This window comes from Eleutherodactylus coqui, chromosome 5, assembly GCF_035609145.1.
Source record: "Eleutherodactylus coqui strain aEleCoq1 chromosome 5, aEleCoq1.hap1, whole genome shotgun sequence".
In the NCBI taxonomy this organism is placed as follows: Eukaryota; Metazoa; Chordata; class Amphibia; order Anura; family Eleutherodactylidae; genus Eleutherodactylus; species Eleutherodactylus coqui.
The window spans coordinates 201,411,456-201,432,568 of NC_089841.1; the positions used below are offsets into that span (position 1 = coordinate 201,411,456).

The 21,113-nt window shown below is 46.0% G+C and overlaps 1 protein-coding gene across 1 annotated transcript in view; it reads left to right on the plus strand.

Annotated features, from left to right (window-relative positions):
• The window catches only part of CNTNAP4 (contactin associated protein family member 4), a 303,723-nt gene that overhangs the window by 81,014 nt on the left and 201,596 nt on the right, over positions 1-21,113 (plus strand). The gene's annotated exons all lie outside the window — the stretch shown is intronic.

The window sequence follows — 21,113 nt, forward strand, 5'->3', positions numbered from 1 at the left end:
CCTATTTTTTATGGGTTTCCCCACAAGCCCCAATAATATACTGATGGACTATTTGGCTTGCTTAAGTTGGCCCTAGTTTGTATTTGACATAAGAAAATTATATTGTGAACTATTATGATGACAAGAACTGATGTGAGCGATGGTAAATTCTGTACATCTCTTTGACGCTACATAAGAAGTGGTAAATATAGTACATTAAATCAATTTTATAATTCATTTTGAATTACTATTTCCAATTAAAATACCAAAGCTACTTATGTTTAGAGCTGGGATTCAACATGTTAAATGCTTCTCCCATGAATTTAGTTCACCCAACAGATTTCATTATATTAAGCAGGCTCTTTTCATACTGTAGTCTCTCCCAGGATGCCTTCCCTAGGACTGAAAGCAAAAGAGCTCTAATTATACAAATGAAGCTGAAGAAGAATGGAGAATAATACATTGCTGGCAAATGAGCCAACTTCTTCTAGTTACATGCACTATAAATACAGCTATAAAATGTAATATACAATTTTAATGTATGGTATCATAAATGTTTCTTTGGATTATCATGCATAACGCTTGACTTCAATAATTACACACTACATAATTGTCAATGGCACTTTTTTATTATCTATTGAGATAACCAGTAGTTAGATAGCATTTCAGTACAATTATATGTAAGTCAAGAAAATCATTACAATTATATTACATGAACATTACTTTGTTCTAGACAAAAGACAGTAGGAAAGCATGTTTACTTACAGGAACAGATTGACATATAACTTTCTTTCTTTTCTATAGACAGACTTGTACAAAACCTGAGACGTAAGGGTGGCTTTACATGGGACAACTATCTGAATAATCGATCAACTGTAAACAAGGTCACCAATAGGGTGACGAACGATAATTTGCTCATTAGTCTTTTCATTTCAGCTCACCTAAAAGATAGTCGCTGGTTGATCAAAAGTCATTTGATGTAAAGTTGCAGTCATTCTAATTTGAACAAATTTTAATGGTGACACCCCCTAAGGGCTCTTTTACATGAGCGTGGCTATATTCAGTCGGCTGTGTGACAGCCACAGCCTGACCAAAAATCATGTGAATGGGTGCACAAATCTGCCATTTGTTTGCCCATTTGGACGGCCCGGGTCGGGCACATATATGTCGAGCCCGGATTGCTGCCGGGCGGGGGGAGACAGTTTAGCTTTGCTAAACTGCTTCCCCCTCTCCGCCCCCTCGCCGGCTCTTGGCAAGGGAAGGGAGCGGGACGGGAGCTATTGTGCTAAGCCCCTGCCCCTTCCCTGCCCCTTGGGAGGGGGCAGGACTTTAGCACACTAGCTCCCACCCTGTCCCCCCCTCCCATTGCAAACAGCCAGCAAGGGAAGAAGGAGGCCAGCAAAGTGCCATGGCTGCTGATTGGCTACATAGTAACCTCTGCAGCAGACATTATGAGAAATTTAATTTCCCCCCAAAATTGGTTTGGACTTATCCGATTTTGCAAAAAGCAGGGCAATTTTATCACCCAGCAGATCAAGACTAGCAAAACTCTTTGTTTTCTTCTATGAATTTGACTTACTTGTTAGAATTGTTGCCTTTTATTGCTAGAGCCATAAGGTCAAAACCACTCAAGGATAACATTTGCCTGGACTTTGAAGAACTCCATTCAGATATTGCCCGTGGTCAGATTTGGATCTATAACTACAGCATTGCAAAGCAGCAGTGCTACCACCTGAGCCATCACACTTGCTGGTTTGCTTTAGAGGAGGGGAAGAACAACAAGAATGAACACTGAGTGAACATAAAATAATGATATCCAGATGTCGATCTTGGACAGACTTGTACCAAGATCTTCAGTACTGCAAACAACTGAGCACCACAGTATTCCTTTCTGCTCTAGTGGAGAAGAACAGAAAGAATAAACACAAAGAAAAGGTTAAAAACAACAACCGGATATTGTCCTTGGAATTATTTGAATCAGCAACTTCAGCACCGCAATGCAAACAACTGAGTCAGCACAATTCTTTTCTTTTCACCCTTCTCCAGATAAGCAGATGATGGGAAAGAACAATAATCAGAAACACAAATGGAACATACAAACTTCATGCAGATATTGTCCATAATCAGACATGAACCTAGAACCCCAGCACTACAAGGCAACAGGGTTAGCCACCAAGCTTCTGCCTTCTTACTCCTCCTCCTGCTTCTTCTCGAGAGGGAACGAAAGAGAAAAAGAAGACCTTATTAATCTCTTTCTGTCTTTACACTTTTTCTCCTTGAATTTTTTCTCTTTCACCTTCTCTACCGGAGGAGGAGAAAGAAGAAAGAACAAGTACCAAGAAGAATGAGCATAGTGGCTCAGTCTTTAGTGCTGTTTCCTTGCTGAGCTGTGGTCCTAGGTTCAAATCTGCTCAAGAAAAAAATTTGCATAGACTTTGTATTTTCACTTTTTGTTTTTGCTGTTTTCTCCCCCTCCTCCAGAGAAGGAAGAACAAGTGCTGTGCCTCAGTTGGTGACACTTCTGCCTTGCAGTGCTGAGGTTCTAGGTTCAAGTTTGTCCAATAGCAATAGTTAAATTGTGTTCTAATGTTTGGTTTGTGTTTATTTTTCCTATTCTTCTCCTTCTTTGAACCAGAAAGGCTGTGTGTGGTGGCCCAGTTGTTAGTATTACTGCTTTGCAGTGCTGGAGTTATGGGTTATGTATTAATCTGTACAAGGGCAACATCTGGATGGTGTTCTATGTTCTCCTAGTGTTTATTCTTGTTGTTCTTCCCCTTCTCTGGAGCAGAACAGGCAAGTGTGGGGTCACATTTGTTAGCACTGCTGCTTTGCAGTGCTGAAGTTGTAGGCTTAAATCTCATGAAGGGCAATTGCTGGATTTTTTTTACATTCTCTTTATATTTGTTAATTTTTTTCTCCCCCATTTCTGTAGCAAAACCGACAAGTGAGGTGGCTCATTTGTTAGCAGTGCTGGAGTTGTAGGTTCAAATCTGACCAAGGACAGTTTCTGGATGAGTTTTCTACTTTCTCTTTGCGTTTATCCCTGTTGTTCTTCCCCTCCTCTGGAGTAACTTAGCCAAGTGTGGTGGCTCAATTGTTTTGCAATGCTTCTTTGCAATGCTGTAATTGTAGGTTCAAATCTGACCAACAGCAACATTTGAATGGAGTTTTTCAAAACTCAATGCATAGGTTATTCTTGATGTAATTTGAAACTAGGACCCAGCATTTAAAAGTAACACTGCTAACCACTGAGCCATATTTATTAAAACTCACGCACTGTTGTTTGTAAAACAAAATCAGTTTGGGATGACCGGATTTTATCGGCCGGCCGATCATGACAATCAACACTATTTCTGATGGGAAACTGTACCATTCATTTCCATAGATTGTCTATTATCACAAGTTATCCCCATTGATGTGAAACATTGATTAATAAAATTGAAATGTAATAATAGCTAATGTAATTTATAATCAAGCAAATCGCAGTGTTTTTCATGATGCAGCCATCTGACTAAACCACTACATGATTTATCTAGCTATTAGGCATTATCTAATAAGTTGCATCTACTATATATGCACAATATTATGATCAAGATAAAGCTGATGATAAAATATAATCAGTAAATTATTCTAATAGTTCAGATCGCTTGTCTCCTGAGCCCAATTAATCGTCCTTTATGTAGGTATCAGAATAGAGAGGAATGTTGCAGTAGTTCTGTAGAAGCAGAAGTAGTAAAGTTTGAGCACTAACAGAGGAGAAGTTTAAGTCTTCATTTCAGCCTTTACTCACAAGAAGCAATTGGCCATTAATACTGTATTAAAATGTGGTTAGAACTAGACTAGATGCAGCAAATTTATAACAGTCGCTTACGCTGCATGATAAGATAGTTTGGTCAAATTTTATAATATCTCTTAGTTGCTTTACTTGAGACCCATTTGTACACCCCGGTTTTGGCACACATTGGTATAATTTAAAGAGTAACTACACTTCCATCAAAGTTTCGACATGTCATACAGACATGTCAAACGTATTGATCAGCTGGAGCTCCGCAGCTGAGACCTCACTAATTAGCTGTATTTGCTGATTTTCGGCTGCCTCTGGCTCCTCATTGAGGTGTCTAGCGCTTTCTTTAGACCTCTATCCAGGCCGTCTTCAGCTTCATGCACAAACAGCCAAAGGGAGCACAGCACTAGGGTGAGTGTTGCAGCCCCCTCATTCTAGCAATCAGCGGGGATCTTGGCAGCAGGACCCCCACTGATCAATACTTTTGACATGTCTCTATGACATGTCAAAACTTAGATGAGAGTGTAGTTACTCTTTAAATTATGCCCTATTTCCACTAAGCCATGCCCCCATCCCCTCTAAGTCTTGCCCCTTGTCTAATGAGTTGTAAAAAGTATCTAAAACACATAACAAATCCGCTGTGAGTCATATATTTCAGTTTTATTGGTGCAAATTAAACCAGAATAATGTCAAATTTAGGCTAGTGAATGTCCCTCTTTATCGTAATACGAAGTCAAACTCTCCTTTTGCACAATGACCCTCTCTATGTTTATTAGTGTGTCAACTCTTTTAACACTTTCTCATGTGTTCATTTCTGCAGCTAGCTCCCTTATAGCTTTCCTTTCTTACACGCATGGTGATAAGTAGAGGTTTTTAAAACGGTTGGGTTTGCCCTGCGTACGCAGCCACTACACAAAGCTTCTGGGCACTGTCCAAGTTCTGTTGGGGCCATGCAGCAGGAGAGAAACTCTAAAAAACTCACCTTAAATCATTCATGAAACCAACAAAGTTCTGCTTACAGGTGTTATAGAGGTCTAGTCACAAGACCTCATACCTCCCTTCCTTCCTCCTCCCATCCACCCCCTTTTAATCCACCCTGACCCCCTCACTCCTTTTTTTCTACTCTCCCCCCCAACTGTTCTCAAAAACCCTTCTTTTATTAAGATGCAACAAGATATGTTATAAACATTTGTTACAAACTAAATGTGAATCCTCAGAGCCAGATACATGTACCATAATACTTGAAAATGATTACTAAAGAATCTAGTATCCTATTGTACCTCTATCACTGTATAACATGCATCTACGCCTTACCCTACTTATGAAAAAAGTTAAGAAAAACATTTTGAAGCAAAACTGTTGGGTTTGGGACACAAAATGTTCTGTATAATGAATTGGTTTTATTTACATCTAAATGCTTTTACAGTAGTTTACACCACTTTTTTGTTAATTTCTAAGAGCAAGGTTTTAATGCAGTGTCACTGTGATATGATTTGATGGACATTATAGTGGTGCAATTAACTACAGTGTGTCCAGTTCATGCACTTAATACATTGCCTACATGTCTATTTAAAATGCTGAGATTTTCTGGGTCTTTTCCTTAGTTTAATAAAGAAACATTCTACAGTACCAACAATCAAAGAAGATTATAGTTTTAATGGTTGTACAGTTTTCATGCTTATCTATTTATCTGTTTTACTCCAGTCCGAATATCAAGCATTAAGAACAAAACTGACAAACTATGATGTCTAAGTAATCAGTAATCATTCAGACTAAAGTAATTATCAATTCAGATCTTACAGAACACCTATAAACAGAGCCACCCACTTACCATTCAGTAGTATATCACAGGATAGTCATCAAAGCAGAAACCACAAACAGTAGAAATGTCTTTTAGAAATGCATGAATGCATTAATAACACCGATTGAGTCACCACAAAGAATTTGCTGAAGATTTTCATTTACTCATCCAACCTCCATGTATTATTTCTCTGTAAGGAATTATCCTCCATCCATAAAACATGTTTTTAGAGTATATTCAGTCACCCAAGTCTAAACCTGACAAAGCTTTTTACTAGAGATGAGCGAGCACCAAAATGTTCGGGTGCTTGTTGCTTGAGTCGAGCTTTCCGCGATGCTCGGGAGTTCGTTTCGAGTAACGAACCCCATTGAAGTCAATGGGCAGCTCGAGCATTTTTGTATATGACCGCTGCTCCGCTAAGGTTTTCATTTGTGAAAATCTGGAAAACCTACGAAAGTGATGAAAATGACACAGAAATGGATAGGGCTGCATCTCAGGTTCCACACACTACTCATTCTGTTTTGGTTTTGGATACCTCATCGACAACGCAAGGGGTAAACCATCTGCACTCTGCACCCTACCCAAGTCCGTCAGTGTTTTGGGGACAGACAGGTAAAACACCGCAATGGAAAGTCTGTGTGCACCCACAGCATGGGTGGCTCCCAGGAACCCACAGACGTTACATAAATAAATCCCATTGCAGTGCCCTGGATAGCTGAGGTTACGTTAGAGAAAATACATGTTGGCTTCGGCCCACACTCCATGCCCTAGTCAGTCTGTTTTTTTTTTTTAAAGTGCCAGACAGGTACAACGCTGCTATGGGAAGTCTGTGTGCACCCGCAGCATGGGTGGCTAGCAGGAACACACAGAAGGTACATAAAGAAATCCCATTGCAGTGCCCCGGATAGCTGAGGTTATGTTAGAGAAAACGTGTGTGTGTGTAAGAGGGCGTGTGCGGTCCCAGGCTCTGACTCGGTCCCAGCCTCCACCAAATTCACCCAATGTGCCGTCAGGGAGATATAGTGGCCCTGCCCGCCAGTACTTGTCCACGTGTCCGTGGTTAAGTGGACCTTCCCAGTAACCGCCTTGGTGAGGGCACGATTGATGTTGCGGGAGACGTGCTGGTGTAGGGCTGGGACGGCACACCGGGAAAAATAATGGCGACTGGGGACCAAGTAGCGTGGGACTGCCGCCGCCATCATGTTTTTGAAAGCCTCCGTTTCCACAAGCCTGTATGGCAGCATCTCCAGGCTGATCAATTTCGCAATGTGCATGTTTAAAGCTTGAGCGTGCGGGTGTGTGGCAGCGTATTTGCGCTTGCGCTAGCGGCAACTGGACGCTGCGCTGTGAGACATTGCTGGATGGGGCCGAGGACAGCGGAGGTGAGGGTGTGGGTGCAGGCCGGGAGGTGCTCGTGCCTGTGCCCTGAGAGGGGGGTTGGAACTGAGTGGCAGGTTGGGGCACAGGGGGAGAGGCAGTGGTGCGACCCGGAGGCGGTGAACGGCCTTCGTCCTACCTTGTGGGGTGCTTGGCCATCAAATGCCTGCGCATGCTGGTGGTGGTGAGGCTGGTACTGGTGGCTCCCCGGCTGATCTTGGTGCAACACAGTGCGCACACCACTGTTTGTTGGTTGTCTGCGCTCTCACTGAAAAACATCCACACCTTTGAAGACCTAGGCCTCTGCAAGGTGGCTTGGCGCGAGGGGGTGCTTTGGGAAGCAGTTGGGGGAGTCTTCGCTCTGGCCCTGCCTCTACCCCTGGCCACCCCACTGCCTCTTCCAACCTGTCCTGCTGCTGCACTTGCCTCCCCCTCTGAAGACCTGTCCTCAGTTGGCTTAGCGAACCATGTGGGGTCAGTCACCTCATCGTTCAGTGGCCCTTCCTCCGAATCCTCTGTGCGCTCCTACCACGGACTTACTGCCCTCACTACTACCTCACAGATAGACAACTGTGTCTCATCGTCATCGTCCTCCTCACCCACTGAAAGCTCTTGAGACAGTTGCTGGAAGTCCCCAGCCTCATCACCCGGACCCCAGGAACTTTCCAAAGGTTGGGCATCGGTAATGACAAACTCCTCCGGTGAGAGAGGAACCATTTTTTCCCGATCAAGGCAGTGGCCTGAGAACAGTTCCCGGGAGTCTGTCTGCTCATCAGAATGTGTCATTTTCATGGAGTGAGGAGGCTGGGAGAAAGGAGGAGCAGCAGCAAGAGGATTCAGAGTTGCAGCAGTGGACGGCGTAGAAGACTGGGTGGTTGATACACTGCTGAATGCATTTTCTGCCATCCACAACAGGACCTGCTCATACTGCTCTGTTTGTAATAAGGGTTTACCACGTGGACCCAAATATTGTGATATGAAGCTGGGGACCCCAGAAACTTGCCTCTCTTCTAATCCCGCAGCAACCAGCTGCGACTCACCTGGATCAGGAACTCGGACTGTGCCCACACCCTCACTTGGACCTCCGCGTCCTTGCCCGCGTCCACGTCCTCTAGCCCTACGCCTACCCCTCAGCATTATGTTTTACGAATAGAGCAAACACAGAGCGATGTGAATAATTATGGAATTATTGGCGTACACTTTCACGCTGACAGCGGTTATGTAATGCAAACTCCAGGCATAAACAAAGAGTAAGGAAGACTGCCGAAAGGCCTAGCTGGGTAATAGTGAGGCACTACAACTCCCATCAGCCAGGCAGTAAAATGCACACGGTCACAGGTAGCCCTAAGAAGGAGCTTTTTTTAAATTAAAAAAAAAAAGAATACAGGCTATATAGCTTGTATATGTCTTTCCCTCTATCAGTGGCTGGCGCCGCACGCTGTTCGTGAAGTTGACGGCACACACAGAGCGGTGTACAAAATTATGGAATTATTGGCGTCCAGTTGGAGGCTGACAGCGGTTATGTAACGCAAACTGCAGTCAGAAAAAAATTATACGTAAGGCTGCAGAAAGGCCTAGCTAGGTAATAGTCAGGCACTACAACTCCCAGCAGCCAGGCAGTAAAATGCAGATGGTCACAGGTAGCCCTAAGAAGGACCGTTGGGGTTCTTGTAGACAGGATTCTACACTACCGCTGTCCCTGCCTCACCAGTACTGCCCCTATACTCTGTATAATTGACTGCAGACTGAGAACGCTATAGCCTGTACAGCCCGAGATGAAAAAAAAATTGTGCAAAACTGCTCCCAGCAGCCACAACAGTAATGCACACGGCCAGATGTGCCCCTAAGAAGGACCGTTGGGGTTCTTGAAGATGCCAACACTCTCACTATAGCACCAGCAGCACCCTCCCTAATCTCTGCCAGCGTGTGTCTGAGGCGAGCCGCGGGCGGGACGGCTTTAAATACTCAGCGGCCACTTAATCCCGCCAGCCACTCACTGCAAGGGGGTGGGATAGGGCTGGCACATCACAGGAGGAAGTTGTAATGCCTTCCCTGCATGTCTATTGGCCAGAAAATGGCGCTAAACATGCAGGGAAGGAAATGGAATTGACTCGAGTAATGAGTGGTGCTCGTCTCGAGTAACGAGCATCTCGAACACCCTAATACTCAAGCGAGCATCAAGCTTGGACGAGTATGCTCGCTCATCTCTACTTTTTACAATAAACAGACACAATTCTCAAATCCCACATAAATGTCTATCTGTGATGAGCCTCAACTGATTATAATTAAAAATGTCCATTTCCTTGTAAAGTTGTCAATGAGGATCACACTTTAACCATAAACAAACATCCGGTGGGGAATCACCTTACGGATACAATGCTCATTCCACTTAGCTATCCAAATTTTACACAGGTAAAGAATAATAATGTGTTAGAATCACACTGGACTCTGACATACACTGGGGCTGATCTGTATTCTGCCTATTGGGAACAATAGAATCAGTCTTGTCATCAGATTTCCTCTAACTTTAATATAAAAATACAGAGGGGAAATGACCTTGACTTCCATTCAAGAATGGTGCATTGACTGAGGCGATCAACAAAGGTAACTTAATATACTTTACCCCACAGGCAGTACAGAGTGTACAAGGTACATTCGCAATGAGTACAAGCTTGTTAGTTACAGTCTTTCAAGGGTACGGAACAGAGCTTGGTGTTTAAAAATATGGTACACATCTTCGATGGGACTGTCTAAAATGGGCACATTCAGCTTGATGGTTGCTATTATTAACAGTCAGTGGCACAAAGCTTAACAGATATGGTCTCTTTGCTGGGCACTTAACTTATTGGTTACAATCTCTGTTATTTCAAATGGCCTCACTTGAACAGAACAAAACACAGGGCAACAGGTTATTTTCAACAACTTGGTCTACCTGGCAAAAACGAAAAAAAGATGAGCTTTCTGACCCAGTAAATGTACTGGCTGTCTCACGCCAAGCCCTACAACCATCCGTAATGTTTCATGAATAAGTCATGCTTTGACTCATCAGGGGCTCAGAAAAACAAAATTATCTGATGAATTAAACATAAAATGTGTGGTGCTGCAATTCAGCAGTCAGCATAGATGCAATCCTCATAGGGAGGCATACATACCATATTATTTTTGGAAAATCTCACCCGCTGTTTCGATATCATTCTCTCAGTGCAGCAGTTACTGGTCAGCATGAGAGAAGGCTAAGGCTGCTTTTACATGGAACGATTATCATTCGCCCGATGTGAACAATCAAACGACACAGTTCGCTCATTTGCTCAGGCGGTCAGTTTAAACACAAAGATGAATCATTTCTTTTTTTTAATAAGGATTTTATAAGGAGAGTGACTGAACAATCAGTGTTTAAACTGAACAATTAGCGAATGAGCCAATGATGATTTTTATATTTGTATGAAATGAACAATAAGGGAACAAATTATTGTTCATCGTTCAATCATTGGATTTGTCTACACTAAACAATTATAGTTCATTTTTGCTTGTTTAAACAATTTTTTGAGCAATAATTGTTTCATGCAAAAGGGCCGTACAAGATGCCACTTTCTCCTGAAGAACAATAATATCACCCCTAGTTCTAACCAGTCAGAGGTAAGCAGAAACCCAGCTGACAAGCCTTAATGTCACTAAGATGAGTGACATTCTATAGCTATCGAATTTATTATAACAGCCAGGGTAAAGTGCAATGTAGCAAATAAGGAAAAAAAACTAAAAATTAATGGAAATAATAAGCCATATTGATGTAATGTAGGGTACTAACTAGTGATGAGTGATTAGTGGACTAATCGGTTTGTGACGGGTACATTTCACAAAAAACGTCGTGAATCAGGAACAGTCGATTTAGACTCCCATTTAAGTCAATGGGAATAAAAATCAGGTTCACTTATTTGCCCTCCAGAAGGTCCCTAATGCAGCCTAAGCCCTCCAAATTGCACGGGAATAAAGACTGAGTAGCCCTTTCACAGTGGTGACTTGAATTAAAAAATATAATTTTTATTTTGAACTTTTTAAAAATGCACATATAGGGGCACAACACATAAAACAACAAAAACAAAAAAAGTAAGTAAGGGGCGTGGTAAATACCATCCAACCACACCGTCACTAAAGATGGGCATCCAATTGTGCTGTGTGTGTGGGTGTTTGTGTGATCTGGTCACCGGCGACCACGAAGTTTTTTTGTCCTGCTTAAAGCCGGTAATGTATGAGGCAGGGGTATATTGGTACTTGGGGTTTGTAAGATTATCCCCAGTTGTTTTGGTCTTTTTTATTTATAAAGCCCACACACCGTAGATGGATGCAATTTTTAGTGATTTGAACGTTTGTTTCTTCACAATTCTTTTTTGCCCCCCCCCCCCCTTTTTTTCAAAGGAGGGTAGAGGTACCTGACCAATTCCTAAATGGATAGTCGGAATTGGCCTTGGCCGTAGGGATCATCTCCCGAGGTTGCTAGATATGTATGATGCCAACCTCCAGAGAGAGTCTCCCGGTTAGTATAGGACGGCCTCGCCTCTATAGATAAGGGTCGTAGTGTAAATACTTGACCCAAGCGTATTCGAATTTCCCTTTTTAGTATGCTGATTCTCGTATTTAATTGCTCGACGCGTTTCACCACTTCAATTCTCGTGGATCATCAGGAGCATTATAAATCGGGATTGAGTAGAGACAGTATAGATGATATCATGAGGTCACCAATAGACCAATTGATAAAGAAACGAATATCTTAATTTTTGGAGGGCCTGTTCATGCAGCAGGTTTCTCAAAGGATCGGGTCTAGCCTGGGTAGAAAGTTCGATACTCAAATTTCTCTTATTGACAAAAGCAATAATTTGAGATTTGCCAGAGATAGCGTATCCTAATGACCCAAATCAGCCTTGAATGCGAATGTCTGGCGTGGGGTGTTCAGGACTGATACGGGAATGTTCAAGCTGCTACTACTCACAGAAACATACCATAGGGATGCAGTATTATGCTGTGAGTAGAGTAGTATTGGAGCAATCCGTCTCTGTCCAGAGATTGGATAGCCGGTTCGTCCTATGCAATATGCATACTGGGACGCTAAGCCGGTATCGCAAGGGTTTTTGTGCCTGTGCTTATTCAGGACACATATCCCCAGGTGAGGAAAAGGAGAGAAGCACTAGCCCCCTGCTTCTCTATAGAGAACACCCCGTTCACCAATCTGCTGCTTCTTTAGCTATCACATAAACACATCTGGGCTATGGACACCAACTTTTGTTATTTTCATCTTGTATCCATCCTTTTCTTCTGTCAATTCTGACACTCTGGGAAAAGAAACTCGGGCGGGTTCTGTTAGATAAGCTCCTACACGTAACAGGCTAGTAAACCACTAGTCTGTTTATGTGATAGCTAAAGAAGCAGCAGATTGGTGAACGGGGTGTTCTCTATAGAGAAGCAGGGGGCTAGTGCTTCTCTCCTTTTCCTCACCTGGGGATATGTGTCCTGAATAAGCACAGGCACAAAAACCCTTGCGATACCGGCTTAGCGTCCCAGTATGCATATTGCATAGGACGAACCGGCTATCCAATCTCTGGACAGAGACGGATTGCTCCAATACTACTCTACTCACAGCATAATACTGCATCCCTATGGTATGTTTCTGTGAGTAGTAGCAGCTTGAACATTCCCGTATCAGTCCTGAACACCCCACGCCAGACATTCGCATTCAAGGCTGATTTGGGTCATTAGGATACGCTATCTCTGGCAAATCTCAAATTATTGCTTTTGTCAATAAGAGAAATTTGAGTATCGAACTTTCTACCCAGGCTAGACCCGATCCTTTGAGAAACCTGCTGCATGAACAGGCCCTCCAAAAATTAAGATATTCGTTTCTTTATCAATTGGTCTATTGGTGACCTCATGATATCATCTATACTGTCTCTACTCAATCCCGATTTATAATGCTCCTGATGATCCACGAGAATTGAAGTGGTGAAACGCGTCAAGCAATTAAATACGAGAATCAGCATACTAAAAAGGGAAATTCGAATACGCTTGGGTCAAGTATTTACACTACGACCCATATCTATAGAGGCGAGGCCGTCCTATACTAACCGGGAGACTCTCTCTGGAGGTTGGCATCATACATATCTAGCAACCTCGGGAGATGATCCCTACGGCCAAGGCCAATTCCGACCATCCATTTAGGAATTGGTCAGGTACCTCTACCCTCCTTTGAAAAAAAGGGGGGGGGGGCAAAAAAGAATTGTGAAGAAACAAACGTTCAAATCACTAAAAATTGCATCCATCTACGGTGTGTGGGCTTTATAAATAAAAAAGACCAAAACAACTGGGGATAATCTTACAAACCCCAAGTACCAATATACCCCTGCCTCATACATTACCGGCTTTAAGCAGGACAAAAAAACTTCGTGGTCGCCGGTGACCAGATCACACAAACACCCACACACACAGCACAATTGGATGCCCATCTTTAGTGACGGTGTGGTTGGATGGTATTTACCACGCCCCTTACTTACTTTTTTTGTTTTTGTTGTTTTATGTGTTGTGCCCCTATATGTGCATTTTTAAAAAGTTCAAAATAAAAATTATATTTTTTAATTCAAGTCACCACTGTGAAAGGGCTACTTAAGTTAAATTTGGGGACTTTTTGCTCTGCCTACTCTGTGAAATATTGTTGGGAATAAAGACTGAGAACTGGGGAACACTGTGCTCTTCCCAAAAATTGGTCAAATCAGGGTAAAGTGGTGTGGGGGTCAATTGTAGCACAGAGGTGTCACTGAAAACAAAAGAAGGCCCAAATAGGGTCTTCTAGATCAAAACTTGCTCTAAGGAAGGCAGATGTGTTGCTTGTTTTAAAAGCCTTGTGATAAATTTTACAAGGATAAAATCTGCCAGGTGAAAACAACACTCAAGCATGGGCCTTCTCCAAGGAATAGCTGTAGAACTACCAAACATTTCTCTATGCTGGACAGCAGGTGTGTGGCTTGTCTTTAAAGCAATGTCATGAAGTTTACAAAGGACAAATTCTACTAGGCGAACAGAACAGCCAATCATAGGCCTTCTCCAAGGAAAAGCTACAGATATTTCTTATGCTTTAGAGCATTTGTGTTTTGGGATAAGAAGGAGGAGGAATCATGGCAGAAGCAGGAGAACGAGAGCAGCAGCAGTTCCATCACCACCAGCAGCAACAGCACCTTGAGGGCACAGCGTGCTCCTCCTGTGAACATCAGAACTGTAGCTATATATTTCTATATTTCCATATTTTTTATTTGGTGGGAAGTAGGAGGAGAACACATGGAAGAAGCAGGAGAAGAAGCACCACCACCAACAACAGCACCTTGAGGGCACAATGTGGTCTTTGATATAAATTTATGCTCACTCATATGTGAATACAAATTGCCAGTGTGCTAACTAATCAATGGAATCTGCCATGGGGGTACAGGAAACAGGTTAAATGCCTGGTTTATTTTAAGAAACGTCAGGTGACCCACTGTCAGGACAGTGTCCGGGATATGGGGGTCCCTGAGATATCCCGCAACCCCTGTCCCTGCCTACTTGCCCCCCTGGGCTAACCCCCAGGGCGACAACTGGGCGACGGTCCCTACCCTCACTAGGGAAGCGGGACACGGGAGACAAACAGACACTGAGACAAGCAACGGTAGAATGGTCAGACAATCCGGGTAGGCAACAAGAGGGTACGCAGTACGGAGGGGTCAGGCAAAAACGTAGTCAAGTCCAAAAGCAGGTGTCAGAAAAGCCGAGGTCACAAGAGCAGTCAGGATAAACGCGGGTGCAGCTGGAGAACCAAACTAACACTGGCGAGGCCTGAGAGGAAAACACACCTATTTAAATGCTGTCAGCGCTCCCGCCCCAGAAGCTGATTGGGGCGGGGAGCCTGACAGCAGCAGGGCTAATCAGGGCGGTGCTGGGGACACGCCCCCAGTCTAGCTGCACAGACAGTTACTAGGGAAGCCAGCCTGGTAGTCAGGACACTAGAAGCACCAGCTGCCTCCCTAGCAACCCGGCGGCGACCAGTCTTACAGCGGCCCGGGGAGATCACAAGAACCGGGGTACCTCTGCGCCGCGCTCCTGTACCCCGGGTGGCCGGACCGGTGGTGCGGGCACGGCGGCCCCGAGAGTTGCCGGTTCTGACAGTACCCCCCCTTCTACGGGGGTACACCGGACCCCCATGGCCAGGTGCGGGCTTAAGCGGGAAAGCCCTGTGGAATGCCTGGACTAGGCGTGGCGCATGAACGTCCCTGGCAGGGACCCACGTCCTATCCTCAGGGCCAAATCCTCTCCAGTGGACCAGGTACTGCAGCCCACCTCTAACCCGTCGGGCATCCACAAGCCTTTCTACTTCATACTCCAGTTCCCCCTGTACCAGAGAGGGAGGAGGCGGGTTCTGGGTGGGGAGAACTGGAGTCACATACTTCTTAAGCAAGTTCTTGTGAAAAACCTTGTGGACCTTCCAGGGGTCAGGAAGTGCCAACTTATATGACACCGGGTTGATAACCTGAGAAACCGTAAATGGGCCAATGAACCGAGGAGCAAGTTTCAGGGAGGGAACCTTAAGTCTCAGATTCTTAGATGATAATAAAACCTGCTCCCCGACCACAAAAGGTGCAGAGATAGTACGTCTTTTATTTGCGTATTTACGCAGTTTCTCTTGGGAACCCTGAAGGTTCTTACGAACCTGGGCCCAAACTGTGCACAGTTCTTCGGCGGATATGTCGGCGGCCGGATTGTTCGAGACCAAAGGAGTAGAAAGCGAGAACCGGGGATGGAACCCATAGTTACAAAAAAAAGGTGACAGTTGGGTCGACGAGTTACCATGGTTGTTAATAGCAAATTCGGCGAGAGGTAAGTAGTTGGCCCACTGATGCTGGTTATCAGAGACAAACAGTCGCAGATACTGGATAAGTTCTTGGTTCATCCGTTCCGTTTGTCCGTTACTCTCGGGATGGAAAGCGGAGGAAAAGGACAAATTAACGTTTAGATTTTTACAGAAGGCTCGCCAGAAGCGAGCGACGAACTGAACCCCTCTATCAGACACAATATCCTCGGGGATGCCATGTAACCGAACAATCTCCTTGATGAACATCTCAGACAAAAGTTTGGCGTTAGGCAACTTGCCAAGTGGAACAAAATGAGACATTTTGGAGAAACGGTCAACTATTACCCAAATGACCGTATTCCCCAGCGAGGATGGCAGATCAGTAATAAAATCCATGGACAAATGGGACCATGGCCTGGACGGAATGGGCAAGGGCAGAAGAGGCCCCTCAGGACGTCTCCTGAGGTTCTTCCCCCTTGCGCAAACCGGGCACGCGGACACAAATACCCGTACATCCTTGGCCATGTGCGGCCACCAATAGAGTCTGGCCGCTAACTCCAGAGTACCCCTGATACCGGGGTGTCCAGCTAGGACTGAAGCATGTGTCTCCTCTAACACTTTCAATCTCAGTGACAACGGGACAAATAATTTGCCTTCCGGAAGGGCTTCAGGAGCAGATTGTTGAGCGGCGTGAATGAGAGGTGAAAGGTCGGAGGAGACAGCAGCGAGGACCACCCCGGGGGAGAGAATGCTCTCAGGCTCCGGCTCGGAAGGTTCCGGAGAACCAAAACTCCTAGACAGGGCATCAGCCTTGACATTCTTAGAACCGGGTCTATAGGTAACAACAAAATTGAACCGAGAGAAAAACAAGGCCCAGCGGGCTTGCCGAGCATTTAACCTCTTAGCGGAATCTAGATAAGTGAGGTTTTTATGGTCAGTGAGTACCGTAATCTGGTGATGGGCTCCTTCCAAAAAATGCCTCCACTCTTCGAAAGCCCACTTAATCGCCAGCAATTCCCGGTTGCCTATATCATAGTTCCGTTCGGTGGACGAAAACTTCCTAGAAAAATAGGCACACGGTCTAAGGTTGGTGAGAGTGGAGGGACCTTGGGACAGTACCGCTCCCACACCAAACTCAGAGGCATCTACCTCCACCACAAAAGGACTGGACAGATCCGGTTGTACTAGGACAGGTGCAGACGAGAACGCCGCCTTTAGGGTATTGAAGGCCCTCAGAGCCTCAGAAGACCAGGTCCTCACATCTGCCCCCTTTCTGGTGAGGTCCGTTAGAGGTTTAGCCACCACGGAGAAGTCTTTAATGAATTTGCGATAGTAGTTGGCGAAGCCGAGGAAGCGTTGAAGGGCTTTCAACGACCCTGGCTGAGCCCACTCCGTGATGGCCTTCACCTTTTCAGGATCCATCTGGAAGTCGCATGGCGTGATGATATACCCCAAAAATGATATCTTTTGTACCCCGAAAACACATTTCTCGAGTTTAGCAAACAGCTTGTTATGTCTGAGTCGAGCTAGCACAGTCTGAACGTGAGTATGGTGACTCGGCAAGTCGGAGGAAAAAATCAAAATGTCGTCTAGATATACAACCACGAACACCCCCATGATATCCTGAAACACTGAGTTCATGTACCCCTGAAAAATGGCGGGGGCGTTACACAATCCAAAAGGCATAACTAGGTATTCAAAATGCCCGAGGGGCGTATTGAAGGCGGTTTTCCACTCATCCCCCTCCCGAATGCGGATGAGGTTGTATGCTCCCCTGAGATCAAGTTTAGAAAACCATCGGGCACCAGCGACCTGGTTGAGGAGGTCAGGAATGAGTGGAAGAGCATACTGGTTTCGGACTGTGATTTTATTTAGCTCTCTATAGTCAATACAGGGCCGGAGACCCCCATCCTTCTTCTCAACGAAGAAAAACCCGGCACCCACCGGGGATTCTGAGGGCCGGATGTGCCCCTTGGCCAGGCTGTCCTGGATGTAGTCCCTCATGGATTCTCTCTCTGGAACCGTAACGTTATAAATGCGGCCCTTAGGAAGTTTGGCCCCAGGAATCAAGTCTATTTTACAGTCCCATTCCCTATGAGGGGGCAGAGCTTCAGATAATTGTTTGGAGAACACGTCAGAAAACTCGGAGAGGTATTCTGGTAGGGGGCTCCCCTCGCAGGTGGAGATTCCCACCTTCACCGCACAAAGGTGGTTGGCACAGCGGGGACCCCACTTTACCAGTTCCAACGTGTCCCAATTTACTACCGGGTTGTGCTCCCGGAGCCAGGGGAGGCCTAGGACGACGTCCACAGACAAATCTCTCATCACTAGAAAGGTGCAGGTTTCCACGTGTAAGGCTCCTATAGTAAACCTTACTTCAGGGGTTACCAGATTAACCACCCCTGCTTGCAAAGGAGTGGAGTCCACTCCTGAAACCAGAATCGGAGTTTCTAAACGTAACAAAACCCCGGACAGTTGAGCAACGAAATTAAAGTTAACGAAATTAGCCGCAGCCCCCGAATCAACAAAGGCTTGCCCAGTACGGTGGAAAGCATGAAATTCTAGGGTGCAAGGCACTAACATTTTGGACAACACAGGGAGTACCTTGGCTCCTAGACAGTCCCCCCGATAACTGCCTAGGAGCGGGAGTTCTTCCTGCCGTGGCTTCTTAGCGCAGGTAGCAATGCGGTGACCCGGCTTCCCACAGTAGAAGCAGAGGTTCTTCTTCAGGCGGTGTTCCCGTCGTTGCTCGGGGTTCACGGCTCCCAGCTCCATGGCCTCGGTGGTGGGAGGGTAAACGGTCGGGTCAGTCGAAGAAGTAGACGTGGGGAGTGGGGTGGTCCGAGCGGCGTGTCTGGCCCTCAAACGTCGGTCGGCTCGAATAGCCAGCGACATGGCTTGCTCCAGGGTTTTAGGCTCTGGGTGGGCCACAAGTAGGTCCTTGAGACCCTCAGACAGACCGGTCAAAAATAAGTCTTTTAGGGCGGCATCGTTCCACCGGGATTCCGTACAATGTTGACGGAATTGGGAACAGTAGTCCTCCGCCATCTTACAACCCTGGCGCAGGGCCAGAAGTCTGGAGACTGCGTAGCCCGCCCGGTCGGGTTCGTCATAAATTTGACCCAGGGCGAAAAAAAAGGCGTCAAGGGATAGTCGGGCTGGAGAGCCAGCTGGTAGCGAGAAAGCCCAATTCTGGGGCTCTCCCCTCAGGCGGGTAATTACGATTCCCACTTTCTGGTATTCAGTACCAGAGGAGTGGGGGCGGAGATCAAAGTAGAGCTTGCAGCTCTCTCTAAATGCAAAAAACTGATCTCTCTCTCCGGAGAAGCAATCCGGAAGCGTGGCTCGAGGTTCTGACATCGTTCCTGGAGCAGACGAGGGCTGCATGGGACCTGCAGCTGCCACTTGTTCCCGTGGCTGCAAGCGGGCTGTTAGGTCCTGGGCAAGGGTCGTAAGGACCTGGACCTGGTTCGCTACAGCCGCCACGGCCTCCATCGAGGGGCTCAAAGTTGCCGGGCGGATGCAAGGGTCTGACCTTAGTTCGGCCAGTGTTACTGTCAGGACAGTGTCCGGGATATGGGGGTCCCTGAGATATCCCGCAACCCCTGTCCCTGCCTACTTGCCCCCCTGGGCTAACCCCCAGGGCGACAACTGGGCGACGGTCCCTACCCTCACTAGGGAAGCGGGACACGGGAGACAAACAGACACTGAGACAAGCAACGGTAGAATGGTCAGACAATCCGGGTAGGCAACAAGAGGGTACGCAGTACGGAGGGGTCAGGCAAAAACGTAGTCAAGTCCAAAAGCAGGTGTCAGAAAAGCCGAGGTCACAAGAGCAGTCAGGATAAACGCGGGTGCAGCTGGAGAACCAAACTAACACTGGCGAGGCCTGAGAGGAAAACACACCTATTTAAATGCTGTCAGCGCTCCCGCCCCAGAAGCTGATTGGGGCGGGGAGCCTGACAGCAGCAGGGCTAATCAGGGCGGTGCTGGGGACACGCCCCCAGTCTAGCTGCACAGACAGTTACTAGGGAAGCCAGCCTGGTAGTCAGGACACTAGAAGCACCAGCTGCCTCCCTAGCAACCCGGCGGCGACCAGTCTTACAGCGGCCCGGGGAGATCACAAGAACCGGGGTACCTCTGCGCCGCGCTCCTGTACCCCGGGTGGCCGGACCGGTGGTGCGGGCACGGCGGCCCCGAGAGTTGCCGGTTCTGACACCCACATTGTCTGTGAACAGGCAGATGCATATCTCAGTTATCACACCCCAAACTGTGCTGGACACCCTCTTTCTGGTACCACACTGGCAGCTGGGCAAACACGCACCTCTAAAGCATGTTGTGCAAGTTCTGCCACTTGTCCAGCTTAGACACCAAGAAGTCAAAGGGGCCAACGCCATGTATGTGCTTTTGCAAAAGGCTGCGGTCTGAAAAAAACTATGCCACATCTCTGTTAGAATTTGCTGCCACTGGTGGTGGTGCTGTTACTGCGGCTTCCTGCTTGTGCACCATGAGCAACAGAGCTGTGATCTATTGTAAATGCATCACCATGGACTTGTGACAATGCTTTGCTCAAGTTGCTTAACAGTCTGTGCCACATTTTGAAGTCACTCTCCACTGCCAGAATGAGATTTGTCATTTTGGCTTTGTAGCAGGAATCAAAAAAGATGGCCACCCAGTAATAATCTGATGGTTTGATGTGGGTTATGCAATGGTCCTTCTGCAAGCAATGTAGCATAAAAGCATCCATGTGCCTCAAGGTGCCGCATAGTGGTGGCCCACATTCCTCAGGGTCAGGCATAAAAGTGTCTTCTGGCTGGACCCACCATCCACATGGAATAGCTGGGGTTAGTGGTAAATGGAAAGAACATTGCGTAGCCCCCTCCACTGTATCTGGACCTATAATATCCCCCTCCACTTTCTCCTTTTGTTCCCTCTCTATACTTCTCCCATGGGTGGAGAAATGTGTTGAAGAAGATGTCTCCCTTTCTTGCCCAAAGACTCTCTCCCTGCAGTATTGAGTAGTGGTGAACTTACCAGACAGTTGGGAGATTGGTATCTAATGAGTTAGCGAGATAGAAATCATAAAACCATTACGTGATGTCCCTCCAACACTCTTGCGTAAATTATGCAGACTGGCATCGGCGTACAAATGTTTCAGAAGGCGATCACTTCCCAGAGTAAGACAAGAGAGATTTCAAGAAAGATCTCATTAGACCAGACAGAATTTCTGGAGGTTTTTTTTTTAAAGCCCGTTGTATCAGAGCAAAAAGGATGTTCTTAGTATGAGATGAGGAATTTTTATTGTTCATAGG